This window comes from Macrobrachium nipponense, chromosome 14 (genome assembly GCF_015104395.2).
Source record: "Macrobrachium nipponense isolate FS-2020 chromosome 14, ASM1510439v2, whole genome shotgun sequence".
Taxonomy (NCBI): Eukaryota; Metazoa; Arthropoda; class Malacostraca; order Decapoda; family Palaemonidae; genus Macrobrachium; species Macrobrachium nipponense.
In genome coordinates, this window is record NC_087207.1 from 79,447,990 (window position 1) to 79,461,670 (window position 13,681).

General features: G+C 36.2%; 1 protein-coding gene across 1 annotated transcript in view; it reads right to left on the minus strand.

Moving 5' to 3' along the window:
• Positions 1-13,681, minus strand: part of LOC135226284 (lachesin-like) — a 246,071-nt gene that overhangs the window by 21,834 nt on the left and 210,556 nt on the right. The gene's annotated exons all lie outside the window — the stretch shown is intronic.

A 13,681-nucleotide genomic window follows, 5' to 3' on the forward strand; every position in this document is an offset into this window, starting at 1 on the left:
TCTATGGAGTGTCCATTTTTCTTACAATAAGCACAACTAACCAGTTGAGATTTAGGCGATGAGACAGTCTTTGAAGGATCTTTACTATTCTTGCGAATTAGATAATAGACAATCACAACTGTCACTGTTTGTAGTGGGAAGTATACTTCTACTTCATCCCGATAGTTAAGGTCTGTAGAAAGGTTTGAAAATACAAAAGCTAGGAGCACAGAGTGGAAGTAGGTTGGGCGGTCAAGAGATGGCGCTGAAGCAAAAGAGACTGAAAAACCCAAATAGGGAAAAGGTACACATTATTGAAAATAAAATATATATAGTATATATATATATATATATATATATATATATACTATATATATATATATATATATATCATATCTCTATATCATATATCAGATATCACATATACATATTATATATATATATATATATATATATATATATATATATATATATATATATATATAGTTTTAAGTTAAGATATGTTTATGTTTAGTAAGGGGTGTGTTTAGGGTTAATAGGGGGTGTGCTTAGGTCTAGTGGGAGTGTGCTTAGATTTAGAGGGGGTGGGTTAGTTAAGAAAGGGGATAAATGGGATAGTAACTACAGTAATGCTTAGTTAAATCGGAAGTAACCACAATAATAGCTGGATAAAAATGACAGTCAGCATAGTGATAACATAGGTAAATGGGACACACTGCACCATAAAATATGGATAATTGGGGCAGTCACCTCAGTAATACCTGGATAAATGGGACCTCATCATAGTGGTATCTAGATAAAACAGACAGTCAAAACACTAATACTTGGATAAAAGGCACAGTCAATGAAATAATAACTGGTTAAAGGGGAGAGAAATCACAGTAATGTCTAAATAAATTGGACAGTCATCACATACTGTTCGGTTAAATTGGATAAAAGGGACAGTCACCAGTAGTAGCACCTGGATAAAAAGAACAACCAGTATAGGACTTGGAGCACAGTAATATCTAGATAAACTGGTCAGTCGCCACAGTAACAACTAGGGGACAGTCACCACAGGAATGTTTGGATAAAATGGACAGTCACCACAGAAATACGTGGATATAAGGGACAGTCAGTAAAGTAATCCTGGATAAATGGAACAGTGACCACAGTAATGCTTGGAAAAAAGGGATAGTCCGCACAGTAATTTTTTTTTTTTCACAAAAGGGGCAGTCACCACAGTTATGAGAAGATAAAAAGGACAGTCAGCACAGTAATACCTGGATGTATAGGACAGCCAGAACATTAATACTTGAATAATGTGGACAGTCACTACAGTAATACCTGGATAAAAGGAACAGTCTTCACAGTAATACGTTGATAAATGGGGCAGTCAACACTGTAATACCAGGTTAAAAGAGACAGTCACCACAGGAATACATAGATAAAGGGACAATCATCATATCAGTACCTGGATAAATGAGGCAGTCACTGCAGTAATATCTGGATAAAAGGTACACCCAGTACAGTAACACATGGATACATGGGAGAGTCACAACTTTAATACTTGGATAAAAGGGAGTGTTAGTACAGTAATACCTGGATAAAAGAAACAGACAGCACAGTAATGTATGATAAACTGGACAGCATAATGTTTGAGTAAACTGGATAGTCATTACACTAATACACAGACAAAAGGGACAGTCAGTACAGTAATACCAGGATAAAAGGACCAGATATTATAGTAGTACTTGGATAAACGGGACAGTAACTGCAGTAATACCTTAATAAAAGGGAAGGGCACTACGGTTATATTTAGATAAAAGAAACAGCCACCACAGTGATACGTGGAAGAAAGGACAGTCATTACACATTTACAGTATTACCAGCATAAAAAGGGAATCAGCATAGTAATACCTGTGTAAATGGGGGCAAAGTCCAGCAAACAAGTAATTCAGGCTAAGGGTTTAAAAGAGACAGTCCCCCCCACAACAAGCAAGTACCCTTGGATAAAACATGGGAACACAGTCCCCCAACATCAGTTAATAATCCTTGGACAAAAAGGGGACAGCCAATATATTAAATAAAGCTGGAGATTTAAACCAGAAACCCGTCAGAACAATAATACCTAAATAAAAGGGACAGTCACCACATTAATACATGGGCAAATGACACTATTATCTGGAAAGATGGGACAGTCAGCACAGTAATATTTGGATAAAGGGGACAGTCAGTACAGAACAGTAATTTCTGGAGAAAAGGAAAAGTCATTACACAGGGCAGCGCCAGATTAGTCCAGCTATTCTATACATCATATATATATATATATATATATTATATATAGTATATATATTATATATAATAGGTATATATTATATATATATATATATATATATATATATATATATATATATATATATATATATATATACCATATAATTGTATGTATGTTATGTGTTATATATCATATTATATAATAATATATATATATATATTATATATCCTATATATATATATATATATATATATATATATATATATATATCATATATATATATATATATATAATCTATCAGGAGCTGAAGGAGACGTTCATGTACTAGTAATTGTCCGTTTGTTTATTAAACATGCTGACGTTTCGAGGACACAGCCTCATTTTCAAAGCTGAAACGCAATTATAATAATTCAAAAATATTACGAATACTTAAGAATTAAGAAATTTACAAATTAAAAAAATATTAAATCTTTAAATTAAAAAAAACTAATATTCAACAGGCAGAATGAAAGAAACAGACCGCTACCTTTCGGGAGGGGAACCAAGGACCTAATGACATAAAAAACAGAGACAGGGGCACACTTAAGACGGGTACAATGTTGTGGAGGTAGTTTGATTGTTTAAAGAGGGAACAAGCTTCTTAAGCTTGCCGCACACTGAGCCGGAACGGAACCGCCGCCGAAGCCACCGAAGCCTCAGAACAGAACAGAAACGACGTCCAGCGCGCACACTGAGCCATAAGCCACAGAACGGAACCGATGCAGCCAGTGTGGTAGTAGAAGGTCATAATATTTAATGTTATACACTTTATTAATTGTTCACAATAATTCCTTTTGTGAAAACAATTATCACAGTTAACAAAAATAAACCAAAATAACTTTCTGTAGGCACACTATTTTGCATGCTTTCAACAATATTTATTGTTACACACTTAATGAATGTTCACAATAATTCCTTTTGTGAAAACAATAATTATAGTTAACAAACACAAACCAAAATAACTTTCTGTAGGCACAACGTTTTGTATTTTTCCAACAATATTTATTGTTACACATGAGTGGCTACACTGCTCCCTGTCAGACACCACCGACGCTTCAGAAAAAATATCTTTCAAAGAATACTGCGTCGGTTCCGTTCTGTTCTGGCCCAGTGTGCGCAGTCAGGTAAGAATGCATGCTTTCGATTTCTATCGGACGTTTCGGTTCTGTTCGGGCGCGTCCGTTCGGGCTCAGTGTGCGGCAAGCTTTAATATAATATAAAGATTCGGTTATTGCTAATTGATGGGGTGAAGTGCTCTGGAGAGAATTTTAAAATTAAAATGTTTATATTCAATGTGTTTTTTGTTTTACATTTTTTCGCATGATCACGTACAGTTGAACCACAGGTTTTTTCCCTGGTACACCTTCTTGAGAGTCTTCGAAAAATTATATGGTAACAGTGTTTACTGAGGGGGGTGGGGGGAGGACTCTTCCTCTCTTAGCAAGAGTTCCACCAATAAGCTCTGGAATTCTTTCAGTGGGAGGAGTCATTAGGTATGGTTGGAGAAAGACACACACACACACACGGAGTAAAAAAAAAAAAAAAAGAAATCTGAGTAGGTTATATCGCTGTAACTAAGATTACTGTCTCACTTTTAATATAACTTTGTTTATTAAGATCCTATTTAACTTTTGTCTAAGGCGTTATCTTACCACCGTGTCTGTTATTATATATTGGTCATATTCATTACACAATACTTAAAATTGATCAAAATTTTAGAGTTATATTGGTATTGGAGAGAATCACGATCATCATAACAGGATATTTTAACCTTATCACGTAAGCCAAGTTTATAGTATCGGTTGCAGTGCGTTTCCTACCAATGATATAATAGGAAGCTATAAAGTGAAGTGCAGCAGCTCTTCATTGAACATGCCCAAAAAGTCTCTCCTCCTCCTCTCTACATATAATTTAGCTAATTTTCTAAAAGGGACATATCACCTAGAAAAATACCACTGCGCTAAGTAATGCAGTTTTGATATGTCATTAATATCCTCTAATCTTTGGACTAAAAACTACTATATGCATATCTAATTTTTTCGGGGGTTTTTTTGGGGGGGCGGGGCGAGTGTTGTTGGGGATTGAGTTCTTGTTGTTAAGCCGTCTTACAGGTTTTGGAATTCTAAAATGCAATTCAAACTGACAAGCTTCTTGCTTTTGCTGTACCGATGTCCTCAGCCTGGCTTTGCTACAACTGAAATGGGTGGGGTGGAACCCGTAGGGGTAAGGCTGTTGCAACCCCGATGAGTGGACGAAGTACTAGATATGCTCGTGGATAGAGTTGTATGGCCTAACGAAAGCTCCAGTTGAAATATTTTCTTGTTTATCTTTAATGGCTGCGTGTTTTATTTTTTTTAGTGTTATCCTAATATTATTATAGTACTGTAGATTTTCTGAATACAACAACATTACAAGAAAGAAGATTGGGGTTACACACTCTCTCTTATAAATACATAATGAAAGGAGAGAGAGAGAGAAGAGAGAGAGAGAGAGAGAGAGAGAGACGAGAGAGAGAAGAGAGAGAGAGAGAGAGAGAGAGACTAGACGTTTACTGAGGAAATCAAAATGAAACTACTAGGGACAGAGAAAATTCCACAACGTTGTTTTTTATGGAAAGGTGAAGGAAGGTCTCCCAAACTTGGTGCAAACTTTTTAACCATTCCCATATGGTAAAATTAAAACTTAATTCGTTTTTTTGCCAATGATAAACAATTGTTGATATTCAGAGGTTTCATGTATTCATGGTTGGGTTTGTATTCCCTCTTGAATATACTGTAAAGGTTATTCCCTACACGCCGTTCATTACAATAATTATTACATGATATGGATAAACATATCTACTTGGCTTATATTTTCTAATATATTAATTGTGATACATGTTTTAATGTCATACGGACAGAAACTCATTTCGCTCTTATCATCATTCGTGTGAGGATAGAGACAAGACGTCTTCAGACTATTGGTTAAACCAGCCCCACTTTAGTCCAATTTTACCTGTCCATTGTGGACAGAGCTATTTGGAGAAATGTAGTTTGATGATATTGTCCTAGGGTTCTCTTATTTTTAGATAATTTTTAAAGAAAACATCAGGATAGCAAAATTCCCTGTAGATTTTGAACTGCTTTAAAATATCAAATTCACCTTTCTAATACATAAATTATAATAATCATGACCTGGAGCTAAACGATATGCATAGGTCTGTTTACGATTTTATTTTTTTACATCATACGACATGGAAGTTCAGCGGAAGCCATGGGTAATCCAAATACACACCATAATTTTTTTACATTTATTTTTTAATATTAGTGAGAAGTCCAGCCACCTTCCTTCTAGATCACCTCTTGCAATCTGTTAAAAATAGAAGATTCATGGTTTCTGACGATCTGTGGTCGGTTGTGGAAGTTTCCATTGTGTTCCCAGAGGTTCATAAGTTGATCTGGTCGTCTCCACCCTCCTCTCAGACTCCCAACATTTTACCAATTAGCCTAAATATTCTCAGTGAGGTTCATTTCTATCCTTACTTGGCCAGTCAAGCAACTGCAGATCCTCTCGACCATGAAACCATTCCTGGACTATTCTGGCCGTATGGCCGTATGGATGGGGCAGCGGTCGTGAATGAAAATGACAGGAGCAGGTGGGGAGGAATAATTCCGCTGTTGAAGTGAAAGTAGTTAGATATCCTGAGAATTTCAATGTATTTTTCACCAGTGAACTCCACTCAATCCTGGTGATATCATCCATATAATGTAAGAAGATCCAGCCCCACACGTTTACTGGGTGACATGCCCACTTCCTGGTCACCTCGTAAAATTTTCTTCTGTAGTATCTGAAAGGAAAATATCAAATTTTTTAACAATTTACGCTTTGCTTTTCGTAATAGGGAAAAAAAATAATGCTATACGTTTGGGGAAATGAATGCCTAAGTAACAACCCTTGCATAAGGCTAATTATTAGTTTATTCAATTCTGCAAGGATTAATACTTATAATAGCCATTAACTCTGATCTGCAACAGTTCCGTTATGATATGATATTCTTTAATTCAGTAAAACAGGCTGTACTCCATATTATAAGTTTTGCCTACGTGTGGATTATTCATAAAATTAATAATGCCATTTGCTTAATGCCTGAAAGCTGGCCATAGTAGAACTAATGGGGGGGTTTTCAAATGAAGAATTTTTATTTTCACGCTTCTCGTGGCAATATAATTCAATTAGCGGAAAATACATGGTTATTGACAAAATTATTATCTTTTGATTATAATATTACCCTTGCCTATAATTATTATAGTCTGACTGTTATTAATGATAATAGAAACTCACCTTACATTACTCGGTCTTCAGTTATGTATTCTGCCGTGACTTCTGCTAGTAAAAGACCTTTCGTCACTGCATACGACTTGAGACCAAAATTCAATATCCTCCCCACAAACTGTTGAACAAAGGCAAGCCTATCAGCATGATGCCGTTCGGCGAGAAATTCCTTCTTGGTAGGAATTCTATGAGGTATTCCTGCCTCATGCAGACGTCTTCGCACCGTCATAGCCGAAACATTTAATGCCAGACGTTCACAAATAGCAATAGTATTGGTAAAAGGATCTTCTTATGCTGCTCGTCAAATGTCGTCGTTATCCTAACGAGTGATCATTCGTGGTGGAGGTCTTCGAACTGAAATACGTAATTAACATGCAGATACCTAGATAATCAAGATTAATTATAGCCTGTTTACTTATGGGAACGCTATTTGGTATTCTGGGAAGTTAAGAGAAAGAATCACTATTAGAGTTCAACAGGACCAAGGTAACTGTAATTTAGGTGTCATAATTTCACGGGTTTATAAGTTTTATAGTTTAAAAAATTAGTATATAAATGAAATAAATGGATCACCTGAAGATTAGTGACCCCTAATACCTCTCCTGAAGAAAATCCACCCCAATATTTTCCTCCTGAAGAAAAGCGACCCCAATATTTTCCACCTGAAGATAAACGACCCCTGCTTGTTGGTGTCTCCAATCTTCAGGTGACCCACTTTAGCTCATAATATTATAGAAAAAAGGAGAAAAAATGTAGATATATATTCATTAAAAACTAGTTTATTAAATATTTGTTAAAAACAGAAATTTAGACAAACAATCAATAGTTAATTAAAAGCGTATTGTCTTGCAATTTTAGTACAAAAATAATCAAACCTACTGTAACCCCTGCGCGCAACACAACATTACCTCTTGCCAGAACATACCGAGCTTGCCAAGAATCTTTCAATATGCGGATAAGGCGCGAAGCGCTGTTCCGCCACGGCCTTACTGTAACCCCTGTTAATTCCTCACCTTAAGAAAAACGACCCCAATATTTTCCACCTGAAGTCAAGCGACCCCAGCGTGTGTTGGGGTCGCTTTTCTTCAGGCGATCCAAATAAATAATTGCTATCCAAAGTCGGTCAATTTCCCAGTCTAAGCGTGCCTCCTTTTCCATTTACTTACTGTTGTAGGGGAGACATCAAGACGCTGTGCACGTATTGAAAGCCCACTTTCTCGTAGAGCGACGATCTGCGCCCGGAGAACTATATGTTGCTGTTCATTTGGAGACTATAATGAATACTACTAGCAAAGGACAGATAACCTATCAAAATTTATACAACACCTCAGTCTAGCCATGATTGGGTGACAAAACCTTGTTTTTGAGCGGTGGTAAAAAAGGGCCCGCTTTGTGTAGCAGCGATATCGTTATCATCGACAAAGTGATATATTAAATCACACGATCACTGGGACTGATTGATTGATTGGCTGTTACTGGCATTGCAACATCTCAGGTCATTACTGTCATTAATAACGTTTAAAATTCTATATGTCTTCATAATGATAAATTGTTAATTGTCTGTTTGAAACACTGTTTACTAAAGGTGGTGCTGTTCTTCTCTTAACGTGAATTCCACTAATCAGCTTTCGAGCTGTTTTAGGGTATAAGAGGTTGGAGGAGGCAAACTTGTAATAAGTATTAATCCTCATAGATGAATAAACATTATTTTAATGCAGGTTTTTTTGTTTACTTAGGCATTTACATTTCCCCAAACGATATATCATTATTTTCCTTGTTACGGAAAGCAACGCGTAAATTGTAAAAAATTCAGATTGTTTTCCTTCAGATACCACCGAGGAAACATTTACGAAGTGGCCAGGAGTGGCTTGTAACCGTAAACGTGTGGGCCTGGATTTCCTTACATGGTATATGTGATATCACCAAGACTGAAGGGTCAAGACTGAAGGGTTTCACCAGTGAAAAATACGTTAAAATTCTTCAGGATTTCTTCCTCCCTTCACTTCACCAGCGGAATTATCCCTTTCCACCTAGTCCTGTCATTTTTCATTTCATGACGGCTGCCCCATCCATATGGCCAGAATAGTCCATAATTGGTTTCAAGGTCGAGAGGATTTGAATTGGTTGACTGGCCAAATAAGGGTGCAGAACCCCATAGATTCCGAGAAAGATAAAGTCGATTTATTAAAGATTGAACAATTCACAGGTGCCCCGAGAGAAGCCGAAGAGCAGTGGAAAAATCACTGAATTTCTAATCAGTTTTCCCCAATGTATACATAATTTTTTTTTTATTTTTGTTCCCATTACTTTTATGCTAATCCATTTCGTATAAAGTAGCTACTGTCGCATATCTTATGTAATATAAGCTGGTTAAGGGTAATTACGTTTGCTTTATGTCTATTACAGTTAGAATCATAATTACCTGACCTGTTATCGAATTACAATTACAACTTCAATAATACTGAAATACAAAACTCAAATATTGGAAAAAATTTGCACAAAACCTTTTGCACAAAAAAAGGAAATAAATGGAAAATTTTTTTTTTTTAGAATTTGTAGCTGGCTTGTTAAGATTCTCCCTTAATAATATAATAAATAAATTGGGTAGCGACTCAAAACATCTCTCTATTGCATTTGGTTAAGATGAGTTCTCGAAAAGTAAGAGGGCAGCTCTAGGATAATAATTTCAAATAAAGTACTTTGTTATTTGAACTTTTCAGTTACAATTATAATTACCATTAGGTATAAATAAAAAAACAACCGCAATTACAGTTAACTTCAAAACGTGTAATTATAAACATTTCAGATAAATGACAATTACTCCAAGCCTGAATAAAAGGTAATGTTCATTTGTCATTGGTAAAGCTCTCTTACTGTGGGTTTCACAGACAGTGCATTCACGTTTTTGGTCAATAACACTGTAATGAAGACTGGTATCAGTACGAGATTTTATGTTATAATTTTTCAGGTGGGTATAATCAAGGCTTTATTAACTCTAATGAATATCCGGTAAAAATGCTCAATTCTTATTTGTAACACATATAGCAACTATAACCAGTTACCTATTCAAACCAATCTGTAGGCAATTGGCGGCTCTCTCTTTGCTAAAAAAAAATGTTGAAAACTTGCGTGACAAACGGATTTCTGCTACCATGCCGACAGTTATGTTCCTAGGCGGCCATCTATTCTTCACCTTCGTAATACAAGCATATGGCCATTCATGAAGAACCTTGGATTAGAAGTGTCATCGATGACAGTACGACGCAGACTCCACGCTGCTGGGATTCATCACAGAACTCCAGTGACGAAGGAGCTCTTGACGGAGCGACAGAAGGCGGGGAAGGTTTTGATTTTTGCCCAACGTCATGCTGATAAGGGTTTGGACTTTTGGGGCAGGGTCATCTTTACTGACGAAAAGTGCTCGGTATGATAAGCAAAATCATTACTTGCATCAATTATCAATTGCATTCTTCTTTATATTAATTATTAATGCTCAGAGTTTTTGTTTCCACGGAAATAGACTGTCAAAATATATAAAGGTAGTAAACATAAAATAAGAGTGCTATTTCTGAGATAAATATTAGGTAAGGGACAGTGCATCATTTGCTCTTTTTCCTCAAATATAATAACTGAATAAAATAATTACCCAATAGAATTCTTTCAGTGTTGTTCATCACTGAGAATTTAAATTCTCCAAAGGTGTATATATATATATATAGTATATATATATATATATATATATAATGATATATATATATATAACTATATTTATTTTTACTATACACCCCCACCATTTTTTTTTTCTTTTTTTTTTCTTCATTCAGATATGAACCCCGTAACATCGTTGAGGTAGGGTTCAAGTCCGGCCATGTCCACCTGCAACGTATGGGGCTGGGTGGTGTCTGCATGGTATGGGTGATGTGTTCCGTATCGAGAGACGATTTACAGCAGCTAAGTATGTTGAGCTGCTGCAAACCTCCTTCTTTCCTTCGTTACGAGAAAGGAATTTTCCCTTCCCTCCAGTGCCCATCCTGTTCACACTGCTCACGTTGTTCAAGAGTGGTTTGCCAGACAGGATAACCAGCTTCTTCTTGAATGGCCGAACAAAGGAGCAGATATGAATGTGATTGAACATGTGTGGGCCCAGATGGTGAACACATGGAAAATGGAACATGAGACTTATGGCTCACATCAACTCTCAGTGGGAAATTTGTAGACGGAGACCAACAGTAAAACATTTTCTCAACCCCCCTTGTTCATTCGATGTCCGGACAGATTGAGGGAAGTGACTGAGAGAGAGGGTGGATGGTCAAGGTATTAGATAGTATGATATAAATGTTATATTTTTTGTAATAGGACATAAAATGTTCTCATTTTGTTCTCACTAGTTATTTGATTATATGTTTTAATAAACATAATTGACAACAAGTTTTATTATAACCATGATATTCTTGATATAATATTCGAAGTATCTTTAAAAAAAATGGCATAATGCCTCCATACAAAATTGCGAGTATTGCAGTAAATTGGTCCTACTTACTCAGCCCCACATGTTTTTTGATGTCTTCCTAATCACCGTTTCTTGTTAACAGCATTGACTTAGAACTGAATGACTCGCCGAGCACTGTTTTCATACAGTGAGGTCGGTAACAGTTTTGGCAAATTGCCTTACCTGTATACTTTGTTCACTGTGGTGTGGCCGATACAGATATGATACTTCGCCACTTATTTCGCTTATTACTTCTTGGAGTCTATTAAAATAGTTTCCATTCTTTGAAATGTAATGCTTTTATTAAGTTACTGATATTTTCAATGTATCCTTGGTTAAAACAATAAGTTATATGAACAAGAGTAAAAATGTGGCATATTTTTTGGCCGTCGTTGTAGTTTCTGAGTATAGGGGTCCATATGCTCCCTGGGACATTTTAAAAGGTAACTGTCAATTTAGTAGATGATACTCTCTTTATGACAGCCACTATAAGGAAAGCCCAAATGACTTCACCTATCACCTGAGGTCAACGAAATATATAGTCTATAATATATCAGTGCATACATAATTTTAGAAAAAACAACAGTTAACCCTTAAAAGGTCAACCACGTCATATGACGTGTTGGAGAAGTCGTCCCACACATGTTGTTTACGTCATGTGACGTTCTTAATTTTTTAATTTTGTGCGCCTTCATAGCTTATTGTATCGATATTGGTTCTGCTACTAACTTAGTGCCTTATTAGAGGTCTTGCTGAACGTTTGCACTGCTCGTCTGCCATTTGTATGAACTGCGCGGGGGAGGGGAGGGGAGGTAAGGGTGGCCTAGGAGGTTGTCAGAAACGTCAAACCAGCTAATCCTGTGTGGCAAAGGATAGGTGGCGACAATTTTTGCCGCACACCTTCGATTTTGATGATAGTATATCAGGAATAAAGTTTTTTTTATTCTATTTTTAATGATTCTATAATGGAGCTGACTAGAGAGATCCAATCGTTAATTTCATGTTATGAAATGGGGCAATATATCAAGCGAACACTCAAGGGAACAAGAGTTTATGACATTGCTTTGGTTATGCTTATGGGTATTGTCAGGAAGGGCAATCTTCGATATTATTGGGTCACTGATCCTCTCCTGAATACACTAATGACATATCAGAACTGCATACTGAGCGCAGGGGTTTTTCTTGTCACTAAGTTAGCTAGTATAGCTGAGAGAGAAATATATAAGTTAGTTAGTATAAGAGAGAGAGAGAGAGAGAGAGAGAGAGAGAGAGAGAGAGAGAGAGAGAGAGAGAGAGAGGAGCTAAGTGTCGGAGACTCAACAAATTCATTGAATTTTTGGGTATATTCAATCAAGTGCTGCTGCGCTTCTCTTTATAGCTTTCTATTGTAGAATTTGTAGGAAACGCAATGCAACCGATGCTGTAAACTTGGCTTACGTGATAAGGTTAAAATATCCATTTACGATGTTCGTGATTTTCGGCAATACCAATATAACTTTAAAATGTTGATCAATTTTAAGTATTGTGAAATGAATATGACCGATATATAATAATAGACACGGTTGTAAGATAACGTCTTCGCCGAAAGTTAAATGGAACCTTAATAAACAAACTTATATTACAAGTGGGACAACAATCTTCATTACAACAATATAAACTGCTCAGATTTTTTTTTTTTACTCCGTGTGTGTGTGTGTGTGTGACTTTCTCCAACCATTCCTAATAACTCCGCCCACCAAACGAACTCCAGAACTTATTGGTGGAACTCTTGTTAGCAGAGAAGTGGTTCTCCCCCCCATCTCCCTCAGTAAACACTGTTACCATGTAATTTTTCGAAGTCTCGCAAGACGGTGTACCAGGGAAACCTGTGTCCAACTGTACATTAGAAAATTCAAGATTAGTTAATTTATTTCCTGTTCTGTAACTAACTCCCCGATGACAATCAATTCTGACTTTTAGTAGGGGACGAGAGGCCCCCCACATATTTCCTCACCCTACATTTGGGGCAAGTATATAAATAAACGACATTGGAAGTCATCAAGGAGCTTAGTTTGTCTTTATGTTTAAAAATAGAAGCAATGGTTAACGGGTTCTTGGGTATAACTCTACTGTTAAATGTCGGAAGGTGTCGGTGAATAAGGTAATTTAACTGAACATAAAAGGATTTATCATGAATGAAAGGAATACTAAAAGTCTGAATTGTTTGTCATCGGGGAGTTAGTTACAGAACAGGCAATAAATTAACTAATCTTGTTTGATAATTAATTGATCCATTACAACAGATAACTTACCGTTAACATATGATGATCACCCATATGACGTGGTAAGCCATGGGACACGAAAAATTTATTCTCTTTCGTTAGAAAGAAATTTATATCTTGTTTCCACTACTATACAGACGAGACAAAGAATACTTTGAAATAACATGAAAACTTTTCACTATTGACATTGTTACTGCTCTTGTACTACTATTTAATTTTTTGGTACCATCACTCTTGATGATTCTTGATTGGTGCTAGATCAATCAGGCCTAGTATTATTAAGACCCTTTGCCCCAATAGACTGTAAGGTGTTATAAAGGATGTGAAAACTATATAAATCACCAC